We start from the raw sequence: 20,537 nt of genomic DNA on the forward strand, positions 1-20,537 counted from the left end.
TATAGACAGTTATAACCCCGAATCCATCAAGGAAATTCTAGTTGGCAGTGCACTTCTCATGTTCCTGTAGAAAATGACATCCTTTCAGAGAAAAGTACCTTAACATCTCATTTATGCATGCAGATGGAAAATATTCTGGAAAATATCTGCATTAGTTAAGGACCTCTAGAAAACTGTTGCTATGCAAGTCTTCAACACTGATTCAAGCAAAAAACCCCATGAAGATACAGACCAAAGGAACTAGTGCCTTGCAGTAACCATCTAAATATTGTCATAAATATCATAATGAATGTCTCATCTCCTTTTTCTTAACACATTCTCATTATGATCATCCACCGAGGTGTGGAAGAAGTCAGAAAAAATATATCTTTGGTACAGATATCATATCCTTTCTCTGTTTGTGGATCACTTACTCTCTCAATTGTAGTCTGAACAAAATTCCATCAGTGATATTTTTTATTTCTTTTTTGTTACATGTTACAATTGCAATGGACTTTTAACCTTCAGGCAGGATAGGTAAGCATTGAAACCTATTCTGTTGTTCAGGTATCTCTTTACTATGATTGGGGATTTCAGAACCTTGCAGTCTATTACTTCAGCCATTAAAGGAATATGATATTCCTGTCTTGGCAATTATGTCTTTATTCGTTCTAATTTGATCACATTTATTCTATTTCAGTCCACTGACATTCTAGGAAACCTAGAGTTGTTTTCCCTTGTGAAGTAACTGACAAGGTCATAAAATATTACAGGTATTTCTGTGCTTCTTTGTTGAAAAGACCCTAGTGGCTTGAGTGGCATCTTGTAATATCTATTTTAGCCATCTCAATCACAAGCTTTTGGTTCTAGAGTGAACATGCCATCTTAAATCTTAACTCCTCTCATAATTTTCTAACTTATCTTTCTTAAATCTGGTTACCATGCTCCCAATCCTACCCATCTGTACCTGCTCCTGAATTCTGAGAAATACAAGGGGGGACATTCCATATGAATACACCAAGAGAACAGAGAAAAATATTTAATAGTCAAAATTTTCTGCTTTATCTGGCTTTGAATTCTGACAAACTTCCCTAAATATTATCACAATGTATTTTCTTTAACTATTGGAGGGGTGACTCTAAGTGTATTTTTGGGAGGAAAGCACTTTAAACTTCTATTTAACCATTTAAGGCATGAAATAACATTTTAGTGCACTACTTCACAAAATTGACACCTAACGTAAACCTCAGGAGGCTCATGATCAGACAAGGTAGCAAGAATTAATGTTAGAAAGAAATCTTTTATGCCACGCTTTGCACCCCAAAAGATGCCTTGACTAAGGCATCAGGCAACACGAGGCAATTTGAGAGGGTGCATTAGGCCAGGCATTCCCCTCTTTGTCTAGATGCACAGGCTCATCATCATGTGGAGCCCTACACACCACACATTAGTAGCATAGAATTGCATCCACATGAATGATGCCGCAAGCTGAAAAAGGCTTCCCTAGCTCATGTGATATGGAAAGTGCCAAGAGAATGTGAGTAGGGATACTAAGCAGGTATAGCATGGACAATTAAGAACCTTGAGGGTACGCATCCTATTCTGCTGAGTAAGATGTGATTTCAGAGGGTAATGGGATAGTGCTGTGCAAAGAACAGCAGATGACAGGTCTTGGACCTTGTCAGAAACAGTGCATGATCAGAAGTTGAAATGTGTTCACGGGACCTATATAATGCCTTCCCAATGGTCGGTCAGCTGATGTTTTGAATGCACGCAGTGACGTTGAGGGTGAATCAACTGAAGGGTTAAATTGATCTAAGGCCAACAGACTGATAATCACCATTTACATTTTCATTATCTCCCCTATTGCATTGATTAGTGTAGCATCTGTGCCACAAGCAACTCAGAGGTATCAGGATAAGTAAGACTAGATGTCCAGCTGTTTGTACTAAGAAGTGTCTTTATTTTGTAAGTGCTAAGAGGTCTCTCTCTTGTAGGAGGGTGCAGTCTTATATATAGTCTTACAAAACAGTAGAAAAATCCCATGCAGAAGAGAGCGTGTTTTCCTCCTGTTAGATGTTGATGTCAGTGGGGCAATACAGGGGCAGTAATCCAGGACTAAAAAACAGGATGAACCTGTGGCTATCAGCTGACAAACAACTCAGAGACCCTGTTGGTGCTAGGCTCCAACAGATTAGCAAGTACCCCCAATTATTGTGCTCAAGAGCACTGGGCATTCAGAAGCTGGGCATGATAAATTCTGATGATTCTGACATGCCCCTTTGGCGCCCCAAAATTTGCCTTGACTAATACTGATTCTGCTTGCTCCCTTGCAGGAGCTTAATGGCGGCTGACCATTAGTCTGAAGCTCAACGAGGCCTACATGCTAGAAGGTCTTTGCCAGTCTGGTAAGTCGAACAGTTTGTGTCCAAATATCTGGTATAGCTATGCCTTCTGAGGACCCGGGTCTATGATGACAAACCAATGTCACGAAGAGAGGTGATGACATAAAAATCATGCTCAATAGGACTACTCTGAGGCCCAGGGTACAGATCAGGGGAGAAATGGGTGCCTAGTCTCCTTGAGCCATTCTCATAGGCCAGTTCACAGGCCCTCATTCCCCCAGCAGTGTTTCCCATTTGGGGGAATCCTGTGAGTTCCAGATATACTTCTACAGGAAAGCACTGAGCATTGCCTGAGAACACTTCCTGTGGAACTCTGCACATGTCAAGACTGCAGAGGACCAGAACACTGCTCATGCGCCCCTCTTCTTTTCTGTCTTTCAGTGATCCAGGATGACAATTTGGAGCCCCAGTCATATGACTTTCAGGTAAATGGAAAGATTAGACCAAGGGACTTGGTCTATCCAGGGCTGGGGCCTCACCTACTGAAATGAATGACCTTATAGGCATTCAATGATATTCGCAGCAAAGCATGTGTGTACTACCTTCCTTTTGGGAATCTGCTTGCCCTAAGGCCATGAGTCCAGCATGGTAATCCACACTGCCCTTTCTTGGAGAATTCCAAAGGACTTGCATATGAGAAACTGAGCAGTGATTGCACAGAGGATGTGGGGCACAAGTTTCAGGTCAGGATGCTCAGGCTCTGTGTCTTGCACAGCTCAGCGATAGGCAAATTTGATCTTGACTTCCCTGCCTTGGGATAGAAGGATGGGAGGCAGATAGACAAGGCAATATCCAGTGTGCCTGTTATTTTCTTGTAATTAGTGAACTTGTTCTGCCACCCAGGCATCAGACAACACATGTAAATTCGAGAGAGTGCATCATGACAGGCTCCCCCACCTTGCCTCAGATTCACAGGCTCATCTACAGATAGAGACCCTCTCACCATACATCAGCGGCATATGATTTCATCCACATGAATGAGATTCCAAGCTGCAAAATGCTGCACTGGCTCATGTGATAAAGAATGTACCCAGAGAACTAGAACAGGTATCATAAGCAGTCAGAGCATGGTAAATAAAAACCTTGAGGGTACACATCCTGTTCTGGAAATTTGGAAGTGATTTTCAGAGTGTAATGTGATAGTTCTGTGCAATTAATGGCAGATGACCAATCTGGGACATTGTAATGAACAGTGCATGGATCAGAAGTTAAAATGGTTTCAAGAGCCATGCATAGTTACTTCAAAATGGTTAGTCTCTAATGCTAGGAGGGTAGGCTGTGAGCTTAAGCGTAACTGAACTATAGGGTTAAACTTGTCTTGGGAAAGTAGACAGATATCAGAACTTAAAATTTTCATTACTTCCCTGGTTCATGTGATAAAGAATTTCTCCAGAAAACTTGGAAAGATATCCTATACAGTCAGTGCAAGGGAAATTAAGAACCTTGAGGCTATGTACTCTGCTCTTGTGAAGTAGATGTGATTTTTGAGCGTAATGGGATAGTGATGTGCTATGAACAGCAGACAACATGTCTTAGACCTTGTAAGGAACAGTGCAGGAATCATAAGCTGAGGTCCTGTATCATGTCTTCCCTATGATCTGTGTCTATGGTTAAGAGTCAATGTAGGGAGCATAAAATTGAATCTACTGAAGGGTTAAACTCATGTTGGGTTTGATGTGCCTGGTGAAATTCCTATTTTTGGAAAAGGAGATGAAGAGATTGTGGGATTCCTTGCCACAATTACTGAGAATTTCTGAGGCTGCAGTCTCCTATTCCTGTCACCAAATTGCCAGAAATGGGAGATAATTTGCCATGCTGTTAGAATCATTGCTTTTCAGTACTTTTAACTGAAATTATCTGAATGGGAATGGCCATCTCTCCATCCAGACACCACATCAATCCACTTACACATTCTGACCGAATAAGCCCCAACATCTTACTATCACTGTAACATAAGGAGGATACTGTACTTTTTAGATAATGAGGTCCACGACACATCAGTAGTAAGTGTTTGACATTCAACTTGCAAAGTTTCAGTCAGTTATTTCATACTGTGTGTATTTAATGAAGAATTCAAAGCACTCACACAGATTATATGTTGCAAACACATACATCTCTGACTTGCACAAAGCACCTCATTCAGATCCATGCCTCCAGAGAACATTCCCATGAGACCAAAGAGAGCTAGATAGTTGCACACAGACCTTAGAGAAGGTAACAGACACACTCAATTTCTCAAGTGTAATATTGATGTATGGCAAGTCCTATACTCAGAATCAATGAGATCCATCCAAATGAAGATTAAAGAATATTTCTTTATATTTCCCTGTTACCATGAAAGTAAGTCTTTAGAAGTCCTGAAACATGTTGAATGGATACCTGAACAAAACAATGTTTAATGAAATGTAAACTGATTGAAGAAGCTTGTCCTAGTCTAGTGCTAATGTACCCATTTCTGACACAGAAACCATGAAGGGAACTCAATTTTCAGTGGACTACTCATGTTATTACAAAACATGCCTTCCTTTCAGGGAAAAGAAGCTTACCATCTCCTTAATGATTGCCATTGCCAAATACTCTGTAAAATATCTGTGTTAGGAAGGACATCTATAAAGCTCTTGTTGCTCAAGGCTTCAGCACCACCCCAAGCAAGAAACCCCATGATGAAACATACCAAAGGAACTAGTGCCATTCCTGAACTATACTAATATTATCATATATATGGTAAAATGCATCTGGCATACTTTCTAATTACACATTCTCATTAGAATCTTACACCCAGGAGTAGAAGAAATCTGAACAAACATAACTTTGGTATAGGTTCTATAACCTGTCTGCTTTTGAGGACAACTTGCTCTAGCAAATCACGGTAGACTCAGTAGTATGGACACAATTCCATCTGTGATACTTTTTATTTCTATTTTGTTGCAGGTTAGAACTGCAAAGGTCTCGTACCCTTCAGGCGGGAGAGGTAAGCATCACATCCTATTTTGTTGTGCATGTGCCCCTTTACTATGACTGGGGATATCAGAACCTTGAGGTCTATGGCCTAAGGGGGTCCAAGGAATAGTTTTTCTATGATTTCTCTATCTTGGCACTTTTGTTATTGATTCGTGCAATACTGATCACATTTATCCCATGTCAGTCCTTTGGCAATCAAGGTAACATAGACTGGAATTCCCTTGGCAAGTCACTGAAAATGTCACCAAATATTATGTACCATTTAGTTCTTCTTCATTGAAAAGACCTCATTTGTATGAATATCATTTTGGATTATCTCTTTTAAACACCTCAATCTCAAGCTTTCTGTTCTTAGGTGAATACACTATCTGAAATCGTAAGGTCTCCCATGATTTCCTATCTCAGTCTTTTTTAAATTATATTTCTCGGACTCCCATTTATACCCATCTGTTCCTACTCCCTGATTCTGTGAAATACAAGGGGTATCAAATGGTATGAACACACCCCATAGAATAGGGAACTCAATTTAATATTCGAATTTTCTAATTTATCTGGCTGTGAACTCTGACAACGTTCTCTCAGAGTTTTTACTATTTCTTTTCTTTGCATGTTAGAGGGGTGACTGTAAGAATAATTTTTATGGGAAAGCACCCAAAAGTGGTATTTAACGATTTAAGGCATGAGATAGCATTTTACTGTACTTTTAAAATTTAATTTAATGTAGAAACAAGCTTATTTCCCGTATCAGTCACAGCTCTCTCTCTCCACCTGAGTTCCAGAATTCCTTCAGAATGTATTCTTTTAATATCTCTATTTCAGCTTTCAAACCTTGGACTGTTTGAATTGTTTCTTATAATTTTTGGATTCTCCTTTCTTCTATTCTTTTTTATTTCTTATTTTGTTTTTAATTTTAAATTGGAAACAAGGTTGCTTCACATGTCAATCCCAGGTCCCTCTCACTGTCGCTTCCATCCTCCCACGTCTTCCAACCAAACCTCATCCCACCACGTCCAATTCACACTTCACTCCCCAGGGAGGGTGAGGTTCTCCATGGGGGTATCCATATTCTGTCATTTCATCCAGGGCAGGTCCTGGGCCATCCCCCCAAGATTCTACACTGAGACAGCATCTCTTATTGTGGAATGGGCACCCAAAGTCCATTTGTATGCTAGGGATGAGTGCTGATCTACTACCCAAAGCCCCATAGATTGTCTAGGCCTCCTTACTGGCACCCACATTCATGGTGTCTGGATCAGTCCCATGCTGGATTCCCAGCCATCATTCTTGGGTTCAAGAGCTTCCCCCTTGTTCAGGTCAGCTGTTTCTGTGGGTTAAACAAGTCCAGTTTTGACCACTATGCTCATAAGTCCTCTCTCTCTGTTTCTGGGTTATTTGATTCAGTTCAGTATTTAGCTGTGGCTGTCTCCTTCTGCTTTTATCAATCATTAGTTGAAGGTTCTGTTTCCCAGAATCTCTGGCAGTGGGATTGTAGGCTGGCACTCCCCTGATTAATGTCTAAAATCTATATATGAGTGAGTATATATCATGTTTTTGTTTTCATGACTAGGTTAACTCACTCAGAAAGTTTTCCTCTAGTGTCATAAATTTGCATGCAAATTTCAATATTCTATTGTTTTTTCCCATAGAATAGTACTCTACCGTGTAAATGTACCACATGTTGTCTATCCACTCTTCAATTGAGGAGCATCTAGGATATTTCCAGGTTCTGGCTATTGCAAACAATGCTGCTATGAACATAATGGAAATGATATCCTTGTTTTATGAATGTACATCTTTTGGGTATATGCCTAAGAGTGGAATTGCTGGGTCTTGTGGTGGCTGATTCCCATTTGCCTGAGGAATCTCCATACTGCTTTCCAAAGTGCCTGTAGGAGTTGGCACTCTCACCAGCAGTGGAAGAGTATTACACATTCTCTACATTCTCTCCAGCATGAACTGTCATCTGTGTTTTTGATTTTAGCAATTCTGATAGGTGAAATATGGTATCAAAGAATTGTTTTGAATTGCATTTCCCTGAAGGTTAGGGATATTGCATACTTTCTAAAGTGCCTCTTAGCCATTTTAGACTCCTCTATTGAGAATTCTCTATTTAATTTACTACCCCATTTTTTAACCGAATCCTTTGTTGTTTTGGAGACTTGCTTCTTGAGTTCTACCATTTCTTTAAAAGATTTTCTCATTTCTTCTCTTAGAGTCTCTGTTATATCCATGAAGTAGTTTTAATGTCATTATCTACTGCTTCATCTGTGTTGTGAGGTTTCCTAGACTCTGGTGGTGTCTTATGATTTTTTCTGTCACCAAATTTGTTCTTGTATTGTTTTCCATCAATCCCTTTTTCGGTGGACAGAGATGGGGTATCTTCCTTTCCTTGTGAATACAGTTCCAAGGTTCTCTTCTTGTGGGTGCAAGCAAGTCTGCTTCACTGTTGGGTCTCACAGTGGTTGCAGGAGGGTCTCAGGCATTACCTGTCCCCATGAGTGTTAGCTCTGCCCGCTGCACTCTGCCTTCAGCCCTTTGTCCTGAGTGGCTGAAGGAGTAGGCAGCCTCTCTCATCAGACTCCTTTTCATTTCATCCTGTGTGGGCTAATTAAGCTTACTCAGTCCTCTGCCCTTTGCCCTCTGTGGGGGCAGGAGTAGGCAGGCTCTCTCAGCAGGCTTCAGGTGGCTCATTTTTCCAGGGGTGATTCAAGGTTTCTGAAGTTCCCAGTATAACAAATACCCTTATTGAACTCCTTTACAAAATTGGAGGATAAGGAGAACCTCAGGAGGCTCATAATCACACAAATTAGGAAGAAATGTTACATAAAATCCTTTTAATTTGGGGATCCCCACAATTGAAATTTTGGAAATTCTGAGGACATTTAAAATGTGGCAGTGTAACATATCCACATAGAAACATGAGCCACAAGGCCTGCACTGAAAATATTGTTGATATTACTGTTGACATTACATATCACATACACATCCATAAAGAGGATGGCATTAGGATACATATTGCAGGATACTACATATTTCTGGCAGTTGCTTGAAAAAAATGAAAAGTCCATAATGGGACACACAGGACAAACCCAGTGCTTAAGTGACAGAGAAGAGTAAGAAAACATATGGGATATCATTAGGAGGAGGAAGATGTATGTCGCAACCATCTCGTGATGTATATATTCTCTGAATTCCAAAAGCTTGGTTGCCTCTTAAAATTTATTAGAGGATGACCTTTTCCATTCTTGATGTGTTTTTCTTATTTTTTAAGAATTATATCTATATTTGTGTAAAGCCAACTTCACTATTTCAAATTCTGCCCCATAAAAATCTATGTGAATTTTCTCTTTCTTAGGAATAATGCTGGCAAATTATATATTGATGTTTTTTCCAGGTCATGTATGCTTTAAGGTGGGGGAGCCCATGTGTTAATACTGTATGTGGTTCAGTAGCGCTATTCAGAACCTGATCAAAAAGCCAGCTGCACAGTCATGAACATTCATTTCAAAGTCAAAGCAACTAGCTGTTCCAGCTTTACCAATGTGTTGGAAACACTCATGACTTAAGAGAGGCCTTGTCTGGTTCGATGATGATAACAAGTGTCTGAGGACGGTGATCGACTCGTGACTATGCCAATCTGAGCTCCAGATGGGAGGTCCTCTTGACAACAGTGATGTTTCCCAAAAGTGGCTAGCACCCTTCCATTTTGAAGCATAAGAGATAACTGTGCAGACTGGTTTTGTCTCCCAAATTAAGGGAACAAGGATTTTTGTGTGTCAAACATGTCATATAATTGGATACATCACTTTAAGTTGTACTAACTGTGATATTAAGAAGCATCAAACTGACAAACATGTTGTCAGCCACCGACTAATGCCAGATTGATACAAAGAATTAAAAGATGGGGAAGCAGTGAAATCATAATTGAGCATGTTACAGGACCTGTCCTTTTGACAACAGTGATGTTTCCTGAGAGCGGCTAGCACTCTTCCATTTTGAAGCATAAGAGATAACTGTGCAGACTGTCTTTGTCTCCCAAATTTTATGGGGAAAACAATTTTTGTGTATCAAGCGTGGCTTACAATTTGATACATTACTTTATGTTACATTAACTGTAATACAAAGAGCAACAACCTGTGCAACAAGTTTTAAGTCATTGGCTTACCACAGATATGGAAGAAGACAGACAAAATGTCTCCTTAAAATAAATGCCCTATAATCTCTGTGTTTAAAAACAAGTTGCTCTATCAAATTAAGCTAGACAATGTTGTCTGAACAAAATTCCATTCAATATATTTTTTATTACCATTTTGTTGCAGGTTAGATCGCAAACACCTCTTGCCTTTCAGGTGGGAGAGGTAAGTATTGAAGCCTATTCTGTTGTGCAGATACTTCCATACTATGACTGGTGATTTCAGATCCTCAGAATCTATGACTTCAGGGGTCCAAGGAATAGATTTTCTATGATTTTCCTATCTTGACCCTGATGTTTTGATGGTGCAATGTTGATCACATTTATCCCATTTCAGTCCATAATCATTCTAGGTCACTTAGCTTGGAAATCCCTTGTCAAGTCACCGAAATGGCTACATAATTTTATTGATCCCTGTCTGCTTCTTCATTAAAAAGACCCCTGCTGTGTGAATGGCATTTTGAATTATGTCCTTTATCCACCTCAATCTCAAGCTTTTTGTTCTAGGGTGAACGTACCATCTTATATATTAAAGCCTCCCATGATTTACTGTATTTACTATCTCATTCTTCTTTAAAATGGATTCCTTAGTCTCCTATTTCCACCCAAACTTTCCTTTTCCCTATTTGTAGGAAATATGAGGGGGGACATTTGATATGAAAACCCACAGAGTACTGAGAACACAGTTTAATATTCAAAATTTCTTATTCATCTGGTTATTATATCTGACAATGTTCTTTCACTATTTGTTTTCTTTGCCTGTTACAGGGGTGACTATAAATATATTTTTCATGGGAAAGCACTCAAAAGTTGTATTTGATTATTTAAGGCCTGAGATAATATTTTAGGGTATTTCTTCACAAAGTTGGATCATAAAGAGACCCTCGGGAGGCTCATGAGTAGACAAATTATCCAGAATTGTTATTACATAAAAACCTTTTCTATATGAGGATCCCTGCATCTGAACTTCAGGAAATCAGATGAGATTTACCACGTGGTAGTTTAACATAGAGAGTCCCCATCCAGAAAGAAATGTAAAAACCACATGGCATGCACTGTAAATGCTTCTGATATTACTGTTGACATTATTTATCAGATACACATCCTTGAAGCTGATGGCAGCAGGATACACATTGCAAAATTCTTCATAGTTATCACAGTTCTTTGACAAACTGACAATTCCATAACAGATTGTGAGACACAGGATAAACTCAATGGTTATGTGACAGAGATGAGTTTGAACATAAGGTTGATGAGAATAGGAGGCAGATAATTGTAACAGCAATCTCCTAATGAAATTATTATCATCAATTACAAAACCTTGTTTGCCTCTGAAAATTTATATGAGGATATCCATTTCCATTATTGAAGTATTTTTTTTACTTTTCATGTTCTCTATTTTTTGTGTAAAGGCAACTTCAAGATTGCAAATTAAGCCCCATAATATCTATGTGAATTGTCGCTTTTCTAGGGATAAGGCTGGCAAATTATATGTGGATCTTTTATCAGTTCATGTACGATTTAAGATCTGGGACCCCATGTACTAATTCTGTATGTAGTTCAGTAACTCTATTCAGAACCTGAGCAATAAGACAGGTGCACAGTCATTACCATTCATTTAAAAGTCAAAGCCACTAGCTATTCGAGCTTTACCAATGAATTAGAAACACACATGAGTTAAAAGAGAGCTTATCTGGATCGATGTTGAAAACATGTCTCCGAGGAAGGTGATTGACTTGTAACTATGCCTATCTGAGCTCAAGATGGGAGGTACGCTTGACAAAAGTGATGTTTCCCGAAAGTGGCTAGAACTCTTCCATTTTGAAGCATAAGAGATAACTGTGAAGACCGGCTTTTTCTCCCAAATTTTAGGGGAAAAATTTTTTTCATGTCAAACTTGTTCTATAACTTGAGACATCACTTCATGTTACATGAACAGTAATACTAATATCAAAAAACTGTCCTATAACGTTTTAAGACATTGACAAATGCCAGATTGCAATAAAGAATTAAAAGATATGGAAGCAGTGAAATAATAACTTAGCATCTAAAGGGCGCTGCTCTCTCACTTTCCAAAATTGGGGAAAAACAAGAGATTGTAGGATCCCTGCCACCATTACTGAGAATTTCAGAGGCCACAGTTTTCTCTTCCTGCCCCTAATTACCAGCAATGGGATATAATTATCCATGTTGCTAGAATCTTTGCTTTTCAGTAATTTAAATTGAACACATGTTGATGGCAGTGGTCTTTTCATCATCCAGAATCCATGTCAATCTACTTCCTCATTGTGAAAGAATAAGCACCAACACTTTATTATCATGGTAATATATGGAGAATATTGTATTTTTTGGAATATGAGCTGCAAATCACAATATAAGTGTTGTCAGAATAGTTGGGAAAATTATCTATTGTTTTTATAATGTGAGAATATAATGAAGAGCATATTGCATACTCACATCTTTTCAATTCCAGACAGATACATCACCAACTTTCACAAAGCATTTCATTAATATTCATACACAAGCAGAACACTAACATGATTACATGGTCTTAGGTAATGCACACAGACCATAAAGAAGGAAGCAGACACACTCCATTTCTCAGTTGTCACACTGATGAAACAAGAATACTATAATCAGATTCATTGAGATTCATCCAATTAAATATGAAAGAATACTTTTTTCATGTTTCACTGAGACACCATGAATGGAAGATTTTAGGAGCAATGACATGTGTAGAATGAATATGTGCACATACAATTTTAAAGAAAGCAACCTCAATAGAGAAAGTTGCCATAGTCTAGTGCTAATGTACATAGTTTTCACACAGAAACCAATATGGGAATTAAAGGTTGCAGTGCACTTTAGATGTTCTTATAGAAAATGCCTTTCATTCATAGAATATATACTTGCCTTCTCATTTACTTGTCAAATTGCCAAATATTTGTAAAATATATGACTTGGGAATGGCAATTAGAATGCATTTGCTGTGCAAGGCTTCAGAACTATCCCATACAACAAACCCAATGATGATATACAGCAAAGGAACTATTGCCTTACTTGTACAATAATATTGAAAGAAATATCACAAAGAGCTTCTGCCTCCTTCCTCTTAACACATTCTCATTATCATCATACCCCAGGTATGGAGGAAGTCAGTTCAAATGTATGTTTGGTATAAATGTCCTATGTTATTTGTGTTTGAGGACAGCTTGCTCAGTCAAAGTAAGCTAGAAACTGTAGTCTGGACAAGATTTCAATCAATTTATTTGTTATTTCTATTTTGTTGCAGTTTAGAATTGCAAAGGCCTTTTACCCATTAAGCTGGAGAGGTAAGCATTGATTAATATTTATTAGAGGATGTCTTCTTCCCTTAATGAAGTGTATTTTATTTTTTTAGGATTTTTTTCTATTTTTGTTAAAGACTTCATTATATCAAACTTAGTCCCAGAAAATCCATGTGAATTTTTGCTTTCTTAAGAATAATGCTGGCATATTTGCTGCTCCTGTATGCTTTAAGATGATGAAGCCTATGTGTTAATTCTATTTGTATTTCAGTACCCTTATTCAGAACTTGAGCAATATGCCAGCTACACAGTCGTGACACTTCATTACAGAGTCAAAGGCATTAGCTATTTCATCTTCCCATTGCATTGGAAACACACATGAGTTGAAAGAGGGCTTATCTGGATCAATGATGACAGCAAGTCTCTGAGGACGGTGATCGACTCGTAACTATGCCAATCTGAGCTCCAGATGCGAGGTCCTCTTGACAACAGTGGTGTTTCCCCAAATTGGCTAGAACTCTTCCATTTTGAAGCATAAGAGATAACTGTGTAGACTAGCTTTGTCTCCCAAATCTAATGATAACAACTATTTTTGTTTGTCAATGTTGACTTATAATTTGATACATCACATTATGTTACACTAAATGTAATACTAACAACATCAAACTGTCCAGCAAGTTTTTAAACCATTGATTAATGCTAAATTGAAATAAAGAATTCAAGTGTTGAAGCAGTGAAATCATAACTGAGAATCTCAAGACCCCTGTCCTGTGACTTTCCAAAATTGGGGAAAAAGTAAAGATTATAGGAATTTCTGCTACCATTAATGTGCATTACAAAGAAAACAGTTTGTTCTTCCTCTTTCCAATTTCCAGAAATTGGATATGATTTTGCATGTTGCTACAATATTTGTTATTCTGTAGTTTATATTGCACACATTTTGGTGGTAGCGGTCATCTCACCATGCAGACAGCACATCAGTCCACTTCCAAATTGTGACCAAATAAGCACCAACATTTTACTATAATGATAACATATGGAGAATATTGTTATTTTTTAAATATGAGGTGCGCATCACAAAAGAAGTGTTTGTCAGAAAAGTTGGCAAAAAGTATCTTCAATTTTTTATAACATGTGAATTTAATGAAGAGCATATTGCATAATCACACCTTTTCCATTCCAAATAGACACAAGACAACTTGCACAAAGATCGTCATTCGGATCCATGCATCTGGAGAAACTCCCCTTATTACACAGGCCTACGTAGTTGCACACAGAACTTAGAGAAGGAAGCAGACACTCTCCATTTCTTATTTGTCAAACTGAAGAAACACTAACCCTATACTCAGTTTCATTGAGATTCATTCAAATAAAAATGATAAAATATTTTATTTGTGTTTCCCTGAGACACCATGAAAGGAAGTCATTAGGAACAATGACATAATTGAAATGAATATGTGCACATAACAATTTTTAATGAAAACAACCTCAGTGGAGAACTTTGCTATACTCTATTGCTGATGTACACATTTCTCAAACAGAAACAATCACGGGAATTCATGGTAGCAGTGCACTTTTCATATTCTTGTAGAAATGACTTCCTTTAATAGAATAAATCCTTACCTTCTCATTCACATGTCAAATTGAAGAATATTTTGCAAAACATCTGCATTAGGAATGGCATCTAGATTACAGTTTTTGTAAAAGGCTTCAGCACCACCCCAAGCAATAAACCCAGTGATGACGTATACCAAAGTAATTAGTGTCTTACTTGTACAATAATATTGAAAGAAATATCACAAAGAGATTCCAGCCTCCTTTCTCTTCACACATTCTCATTATCATCTTTCCCCAGTTATTGAGGACTTCAGACCAAATCCATGTTTGATATAAATGCCCTATAATCTCTGTCTTTGAGAAAAACTTGCTCTGTCGTATTAAGCTAGACACTGTAGTCTGAACAAAATTCCAATCAATATATTTTTATTTTTATTTTGTTGCAGATTCGAATTGCAATGGCATCTTACCTTTCAGGCAGGAGTGGTAAGCACTGATTAATATTTATTAGAGGATATGTTTTTCCATTATGGATGGTTTTTTATTTTTTTAGAATTTTATCTATTTTTTTGTTAAATCTGACTTCAATATTTCAACTGTAGCCCCATAAAACCATGAGAATTTTTCGCATTCTTAAGAATAACAAAGGCAAATTTCACATGGATAATATTTTCTGCTTATGTATGCTGTATGATGATGAATCCTAAATGTTAATTCTGTATGTGGTTCAGTAACTCTATTCAGAACCAGAGCAATAAACCAGCTGCACAGTCATGCCCATTCACTTCAAAGTCAAATCCACTAGCTTTCCCATTTCATTGTATACACCCATGAATTGAAAGAGGGCTTATCTGGATCGATGATGACAGCAAGTCTCTGAGGATGGTGATCGACTCGTAACTATGCCAATTTGAGTTCCAGATGGGTGGTCCTATTGACAAGAGTGGTGTTTCCCCAAATTGGGTAGAACTCTCCCATTTTGAAGCATAGGAGACAAGTGTGCACACTAGCTTTGTCTCCCAAATTTCATGATAACAACTATTTTTGTGTGTCAATCTTGTCTGATAATTTGATACATCACATTATGTTACACTAAATGTAATATTAACGACCTCAAACTGTCCAGCAAAATTTTAAGCCATTGACTAATGCTAAATTGAAATAAAGAATTAAAAGTTGTGGAAGCAGTGATATCATAACTGAGAATCTCAAGAGCCCTGCCCTGTGACTTTCCAAAATTGGGGAAAATGAAAGATTATAGGTTTTCCTGCCACCATTACAAAGCATTACAGATTACACAGTTTGATGTTCCTCTCCAATTCCCAGAAATGGGATATGATTTTCCATGTTGCTAGAATATTTGGTCTTCTGTAGTATATATTGCACACATTTTGATGGCAGCAGACATCTAACCATGCAGACACCACGTCAATCCACTTCCACATCTTTACAGAATAAGCACCAACATTTTACTATAATTGTAACATATGGAGAATATTGTTCTTTTTTGAATATGAGGTGCACATGACAAGATAAGTGTTTGTCAGTAAAGTTGGGAAGAATGATCTTCAATTTTTTATAACATGTGAACTCAATAAAAATCATTTTACATACTCATAACTTTTCCATTCCAAATGGATACAAGCCGATTTGCACAAAAATTTTCACTCTGTTCCATGCATCCGGAGACACTCCCCTGATTACACAGACCTAGGTAGTTGCACACAGAACTTAGAGAAGGAAGCAGACACACTCCATTTCTCAGTTGTCACACTGATGAAACACCCTATACTCAGTTTCATTGAGACTCATCCAAATAAAGATGAAAGAATATTTGTTTTTATGTTCCCTGAGACACCATGAAAGGAAATTTTAGGAGCAGTGACATAATTGGAAAGAATATGTGCACATAACAATTTTTAATGTAAACAACCTCAATGGAGAACTCTGCTATACTCTATTGCTAACGTACACATTTCTCAAACAGAAACAACCATGGGAATTCAAGGTAGCTGTGCACTTTTCATGTTCTTATTGATTTGCCTTTCTTTCATAGAATATATCCTTATCTTCTCATTCACATATCAAATTGCTGAATATTTTGTAAAACATCTGCATCAGGAATGGCATCTAGAATACGATTGTTATACAAGGCTTCAGCACCACCCCAAGCAATAAACACATACAAAAGGAATTAGTGTCTTACTTGTACAATAATATTGAAAGAAATATCACAAAGAGATTCCAGCCTCCTTTCTCTTAACACATTCTCATTATCATCTTTCCCCAGTTATTGAGGAATTCAGACCAAATCTATGTTTGATATAAATGCCCTATAATCTCTGTCTTTGAGAAAAACTTGCTCTGTCATATTAAGCTAGAAACTGTAGTCTGAACAAAATTCCAATCAGTACATTTTTTATTTTTATTTTGTTGCAGATTCGAATTGCAATGGCATCTTACCTTTCAGGCTGGAGTGGTAAGCATTGATTAATATTTATTAGAGGATATCTTTTTCCACTATGGAAGTGTTTTTTTATTTTATAGCATTTTATCTATTTTTGTTAAAGACGACTTCAACATTTCAAATGCAGCCCCATAAAATCCATGTTTAATTTTTCGCATTCTTAAGAATAACAAAGGCAAATTACACATGGATCATATTTTCTGCTTATATATGCTGTAAGATGATGGACCTACTGTGTTAATTCTGTATGTGGTTCAGTAACTCTATTCAGAACCTGACAAAGAAGATAGCTGCACAGTCATATCCATTCGTTTCAAAGACAAAGCCACTAGCTATTTCAGCTTTCCCAGTTCATTGGAAACACACATGAGTCTGAAGAATGATTATCTCGATCGATGACCACAGCAGGTCTCTGAGGACGGTGATCGACTCGTAACTATGCCAATCTGAGTTCCAGATGGGTGGTTCTCTTGCCAACAGTGGTGTTTCCCCAAATTGGCTAAAACTCTCCCATTTTGAATTCCCATATCCATCGTGGGAATTCAAGTTTTCAGTTCACTTTCCATATTCTTATAGAAAATGCCTCCCTTTTGTAGAAAATTCTTAACTTCTCATTTACATATCAAATTGCCAAATATTTGTAAAGTATCTTCTTTAGTAGTGGTATCTACAATGAGGTTGCTATGCAAGGCTTCAGCACCACCCCAAGCAATAAACCCAGTTATGATATACACCAAAGGAACTAGTGCCTTCCTTACACTAGTGCCTTACTTATAATATCGACAGATATATCACAAAGACTGTGTGGCCTCCTTTTTCTTATCTCATTCTGATTATCATCTTACCAGAGGTATGGAAGAAATCAGACCAAATGTATGTTTGGTGAAAATGCCATATAATCTCTCTGTTTAAGAACAACTTACTCTATCAAATTAAGGTAGACATCGTAATCAGGACAAAATTCCAATCAATGCATTTTTCATTTCTATTTCATTGCAGGTTAGAATTGCAATGGCCTCTTACCTTTAAGGATGGAGAGGTAAGCATTGATTAATAGTTATTAGAGAATGTCTTTTTCCATTATTGATATATTATTTAATTTTTTAGGTTTTTTTCTATTTTTTGTTAGAGCCCACTTCAACAATTCATGAAATCCATGCGAATTTTCTCTTTCTCATGAACAATGCTGGCAATTTATTTATGGATCATTTTTTCTGCTTATGTGTGCTTTAAGATGATAAGGCCTATGTGTGAATTTTGTATGTTGTTCAGTAACTCTATTCAGAACCTGAGCAACAAGCCAAATACATACTTGTAATCATTCTTTTCAAACTCACAGCCACTAGCTATTCTAGCTTTCCCATTGCATTGGAAACACACATGAGTTCAAAGAGGAATTATCTGGATCAAGGATGACAACAATTACTGAGAACAGTGATGGACTTGTAACTATCCTAATATGAGGTCCAGTTGTGATGTACTCTTGACAAAAGTGATGGTTACCCAAATTGCTAGCACTCTTATATTTTGAAGCACAAGAGATAACTGTACAGACTGGTGCAGTCTCCCAAATTTAATGGGAACAACAATGTGGCAAACATGTCTCATAATATGATATATCACCTTAGGTTACACTAACTGTAATAGTAACAGCAGCAAACTGTCCAGCAAGTGTTTAAGCCATTGACTAATTCTAGATTGAAATAAAGAATCAGAAGATGTGTAAGCAGTGAAATCATAACTGAGTATCTCATTGACCCTGCCCTGGGACTTACAAATCTTGGGCAAAAATAAGAGATTGTAGTATTCCCTGACACAATTACTGAGCATTTCAGAGACCACAGCTTACTCATCCTGTCCCCAGTTACCTGCAATGGAATATAATTTTCCATATTGCTAGATTATGTGCAATTATGTATTTTAAACTGAACATATTTTGATAGCAGTGGTCATCTCACCATCCATTACCACATCTATCCACTTCCCCATTGTGACAGAATAAGCATCAACATTTTACTATCATGGATACAAATGGAAAATATTATTCTATTTTGAATATAACGTCCATTTCACAAGAGAAGTGTTTGTCAGAAAAGTTGGAAAGAATGATCTTCCCAACTGCCCTTAGAAAAGGAAGCAGAAACATTCTGTATCACAGTTGTCACACTGATGAAACACAAACCCCATACTCAGATTGAGATTTTTCCAAATAAAATGAAAGTATATATATATTTTTTCTTTGAGACACCATGAAAGGAAGTCTTTAGGAGCAATGCAATGACATGTATAGACTGAATACGTGCACATAACAATTTTTAAAGTAAAGTAACCTCAATAGAGAAACTTGCCATAATCTAGTGCTAATGTTCACAGTTCTCATACAGAAAGCATCTTGGGAATTTGAGACGCCTGCACCACCAGCAACTTCGAGGTTTCAGGAAAAGAAAGACCAGATGTCCAGCTGTTTGTACTAAGAAGTGGCTTTATTTTGTAAGTGCTAAGAGGTCTCTCTCTTGTAGGATGGACCAGTCTTATATATAGTCTTACAACAGAGGAGAAAAACTCCAGGTGGAAGAGTAAATGTTATCCTCCTGCTAGATGTTGATATCAGTGGGACAATGCAGGGGCAGTAAGCCAGAACTAGAAAATAGGATGAACTTGTGGATATCAGTTGACCACCAACTCAGAGACCCTGTGGGGACTAGAAGGCAAAGCATCACCCTTTTTATTTTTTGAAATTTTGTTTTAACTGTTTTCTACTGTATAGCATCTTCCATACTGATTCCTTTGGCTCTCAGGCCATGTTATAGGCACTTGCTATTTTTCTCAGGGACTACAGCAAGACCCACTCCTTGTAAAAAGTTTTTAGAGATGACTCACACAATTGACCTTCAATTTGTAGCAATAACCAACCCTGTATAAATGCAAATAAACATTTATAAACAATTTATGGGAATGTGGGCATCATTCTTTCCAAACTATTCTTTCTATTAAGGGGCAATTTTCATACCATAGGGATCATGACAAATCTCAGAAACCTGTATAAATCCAGATTTTCAGAGTCTGTAAGGATGCATCTAGCTGTTTTAGATGTTGAATCACTTGCACCACTGCTTCAGGTGGTCTTGGTTTACCAAACCATATTAGTGTGGAAGAACCCACAGCTTTTTATTTTCTTTGGAACCAAAAGCAGAAAAATTTTTCCCAAGTACTCTGTCCTTATATTTTAATTTAGAAGTCAAAGCATTTTCAAAATTTGTAAGTTGGATTATTTTATCAGCATTGACAATCAATTTTCTTTTAGGAGTTTTTGTTTCTTTCTTAGCAATTAAACAGTTTAAAGAAAAAACAAGAGTACACAATATCTAGAAACTCCATATATTTTCCATTCCATATACTTTTACCTTTTTCTTTTCTTTAACTTAAAACCAGTACTTCATTTACTGTTACCAATTTTCAACTTACCTATCTTTTATACATCCATCAACAGAGGATGATCCCTCAGGCAAAAGCCTTAATATTTACTGAATCCACCTTCCAACTAAGGGAGATCTCTCAGTTTACCCTTTCTTTCCCGATCTTGTGGGTGAAGGCCTGGAGATTTAACCTTGTACGCCTAATTTGGTACCCATTTCCAATTCACCCTCATAGCCTTACTTGCTGGCCAGCCTTTGAGGGCGATCTCACAG

The 20,537-nt window shown here is 37.4% G+C and overlaps 1 long non-coding RNA gene and 5 other non-coding genes across 50 annotated transcripts in view; all 6 read left to right on the forward strand.

Annotated features, from left to right (window-relative positions):
• LOC106022685 overlaps positions 1-20,537 on the forward strand; it is a 216,861-nt gene that overhangs the window by 165,330 nt on the left and 30,994 nt on the right. For 36 of the 45 annotated variants that reach the window (XR_005871882.1, XR_005871887.1, XR_005871885.1 and 33 more), the window contains 8 exons: positions 2,316-2,387; positions 2,766-2,809; positions 5,316-5,355; positions 9,665-9,703; positions 12,830-12,869; positions 14,828-14,867; positions 16,821-16,860; positions 17,848-17,887. This is a non-coding gene — a long non-coding RNA (uncharacterized LOC106022685). Of the gene's footprint in view, positions 1-507; positions 517-2,315; positions 2,388-2,765; positions 2,810-5,315; positions 5,356-9,664; positions 9,704-12,829; positions 12,870-14,827; positions 14,868-16,820; positions 16,861-17,847; positions 17,888-19,221; positions 19,339-20,537 lie in introns of all 45 variants that reach the window. The other 9 variants (XR_005871846.1, XR_005871851.1, XR_005871847.1 and 6 more) reach the window with 7 other exon arrangements.
• LOC121134939 lies at positions 2,444-2,522 on the forward strand. The gene has a single exon (XR_005872144.1). It is a non-coding gene; the product is annotated as a small nucleolar RNA SNORD115 (small nucleolar RNA).
• LOC121135004 lies at positions 8,926-8,991 on the forward strand. Its single transcript, XR_005872197.1, has one exon. It is a non-coding gene; the product is annotated as a small nucleolar RNA SNORD109A (small nucleolar RNA).
• On the forward strand, positions 11,233-11,298 carry LOC121135055. Its single transcript, XR_005872246.1, has one exon. It is a non-coding gene; the product is annotated as a small nucleolar RNA SNORD109A (small nucleolar RNA).
• On the forward strand, positions 13,226-13,291 carry LOC121135010. Its single transcript, XR_005872203.1, has one exon. It is a non-coding gene; the product is annotated as a small nucleolar RNA SNORD109A (small nucleolar RNA).
• LOC121135011 lies at positions 15,235-15,300 on the forward strand. Its single transcript, XR_005872204.1, has one exon. It is a non-coding gene; the product is annotated as a small nucleolar RNA SNORD109A (small nucleolar RNA).

The sequence above is a fragment of the Mesocricetus auratus genome, unplaced genomic scaffold (assembly GCF_017639785.1).
Source record: "Mesocricetus auratus isolate SY011 unplaced genomic scaffold, BCM_Maur_2.0 Super-Scaffold_100030, whole genome shotgun sequence".
Taxonomy (NCBI): Eukaryota; Metazoa; Chordata; class Mammalia; order Rodentia; family Cricetidae; genus Mesocricetus; species Mesocricetus auratus.